The following is a 2,807-nucleotide window of genomic DNA, read 5'->3' on the forward strand; positions in this document are numbered from 1 at the left end:
AAAGATTTTACACCTTTCTCCACCTCAGGCGTTGTTCTTTAATAGAATAGTGTAAGGTAAAGAGGCACTTCTTTCGATCTGTTTTCCAGACATTAGTGCGCATGGCCTTACAGTTAGATCTCGTGCCTTCCGGTTGCCAAGAAATTCGAGTCACGTACGCTACACAGAGGCGCCTCCAGAGAGTTTAACTCTGTGAGTAGGTTTCAGATGACGGCAACTCTTCTCAACTGACTCCATTGGATTTGAGATCCTGCTGGTGAATATACAACTGAAGCAAAAAAAAAAAATCTGATTCGCTTAGCGGTTAAAATTATAATTTATTCGCGCTGCTTTATTTTTGTTAACCTTAAACAATGATTTGTAGTTTTATAAGGTGATTTGATTCTCCGATGACGTTGTGTTAAATGACAAGAATGGTATTGAATTCTATTGTTATTAATACAATTGCTACAGAAGTATGTTTACAAACAAAATCTAAGCCTTGAAATGTAAAGTGTCGGAAACTGTAGTGTAAAAAAAAAAAAAACTAAATGATCCTGATCTAAGATTATGTTCTTGACAAGAATCTATTGAAGAGACATCCAAACCGCATTAGATAAATAATACTAGCGTGATACATTTCTAGCGGCGTACAGAAATAATCAGTTGAATACCTCTACACCTAACCTTGTCTTCCGAGGAAGCTTGTTTGTGTCTGAAAGTTTATGTAGGTGAAAGAAACCTGTGCAGCTATGTCAAGATCCAGTTATATTTTGCACTGTTAAAGGGTTTCGATTCAAACACCAATGGTGAGTATTTTACCGCGTTTACTTTTAACACGAGTACATTGTTTAACTTTTGATCATATCAGTTATTTTTAAGCTTTACTCTAATATTATTTTCTAAAAAAAAACGAAATAAAAAATATCTGAGCATTTATTTGTATTTGAGCTTCTGTGTTTAAATATTAATATTTCAAAGGATATTCACTTGAAAAATACGAATTTTCCTTAAGTTATTTTCTTGTTTAAATAAATATTAGCTGACGTTCCCTTTTAATGCACGAGAGAGACATAGTGGGCCCATTAGACGTAATGAAGAGGGTCATAACCAAACCATGACCCACCAATGTTATTCTCCTGGTAGTTTTAAAGGTTTGGTGACAATCTATCCAGCAGTTCGCCAGTCATAATCGGACATATACACACATATATTTTTATCATATAATAGTTTAGAGTCGACTAATGGGAATATTTTGTTGTTTTTCACGAAACGGATTTAGATATTTTGACAATAAAGTTAAAAAAAATGACCTTTACTCACCTGATAATAATTAGGGAAAAAAAAACTTTTTATATCAGCCATTGCGACTTCTTCAGAGCTGATAGTACAAAAACTGTTTAATGTGGAAAGTTTTTTTGTTGTTATCTGGAAAGGAAAGGTTCTTTTCTAATTTTTCTTGCCAAAATAATGATTTAGATAATATTACTAAACTCGTAAATCTGTAATATAATATTAGGAGTAGAACGTGAGTTACCGGTAATCCGTTATGTATTTACAAACTGCCAATAAATATCATGGTTGAGATAACAGTATTCTGTAACGTAACACAGTTTCTTTACATTTTTATCCACATCCAGAAAAAAACCACAAATTCTTAGACATCAGCAACATACGTGTATCTGGTTGAAATGTTTTTTTATGTTTTGGGGATATTTTAGGCTTAGTTAACTTAGTTTGTTTTTTAATTACTCCCTCGTATGGCTTAGAGTTTGAATAGGCGAGCGCTGTAGTTGATGTGGCGAACAATACTTCACCTAGGAAAGTTATACAAATTATATGTTCGTAACACTGTTTCCCTTATATTGTGTAGTGTGTTTAATAAGCGAACATTGTAGTTGATGTGGCGAACAATACTTCACCTAGGAAAGTTATACAAATTATATGTTCGTAACACTGTTTTCCCTTATATTGTGTAGTGTGTTTAATAAGCGAACATTGTAGTTGATGTGGCGAACAATACTTCACCTAGGAAAGTTATACAAATTATCTGTTCGTAACACTGTTTCCCTTATAGGCGAGCATTGTAGTTGATGTGGCGAACAATACTTCATCTAGGAAAGTTATGCAAATTATCTGTTCGTAACACTGTTTTCCCTTATATTGTATATTGTGTTTAATAGGCGAACATTGAAGATGAGGTAGCGAACAAGAGTTCATATAAGTAAATAGTATATAGCACTATTTTTTCATATTGAGTTATTCCAAAGTAAGTAGTATATCGCACTGTTTTTTATATTGGGTGATTCCAAAGTAAGTAGTATATCGCACTGTTTTTCATGTTGGGCTATTCCAAAGTAAATAGTATATAGCACTGTTTTTCATGTTGGGTGATTCCAAAGTAAATAGTATATAGCACTGTTTTTTATATTGGGTGATTCCAAGGTAAATAGTATATAGCACTGTTTTTCATATTGGGTGAAAGACTTCATCTAAGTAAATAGTATATAGCGCTGTTTTTTTATATTGGGTGATTCCAAAGTAAATAGTATATAGCGCTGTTTTTCATATTGGGTGATTCCAAGGTAAATAGTATATAGCACTGTTTTTCATATTGGGCTATTCCAAAGTAAATAATATATAGCACTGTTTTTCATATTGGGCTATTCCAAAGTAAATAGTATCTAGCACTGTTTTTCATGTTGGGTGATTCCAAAGTAAATAGTATATAGCACTGTTTTTCATGTTGGGTGATTCCAAGGTAAATAGTATATAGCATTGTTTTTCATGTTGGGTGATTCCAAAGTAAATAGTATATAGCACTGTTT

The 2,807-nt window shown here is 32.7% G+C and overlaps 1 protein-coding gene across 2 annotated transcripts in view; it reads left to right on the top strand.

Annotated features, from left to right (window-relative positions):
* Nucleotides 1–207: 207 nt before the first annotated feature.
* The window catches only part of LOC106458000 (glutamate-gated chloride channel-like), a 114,730-nt gene continuing 112,130 nt past the window's right edge, over nt 208–2,807 (top strand). For both annotated transcript variants that reach the window (XM_022384117.1, XM_013917448.2), the window contains exon 1: nt 208–788. The gene's annotated coding sequence lies outside the window, so the exon portion shown is untranslated. The remainder of the gene's footprint in view (nt 789–2,807) is intronic.

This window comes from Limulus polyphemus, unplaced genomic scaffold (assembly GCF_000517525.1).
Source record: "Limulus polyphemus unplaced genomic scaffold, Limulus_polyphemus-2.1.2 Scaffold403, whole genome shotgun sequence".
In the NCBI taxonomy this organism is placed as follows: Eukaryota; Metazoa; Arthropoda; class Merostomata; order Xiphosura; family Limulidae; genus Limulus; species Limulus polyphemus.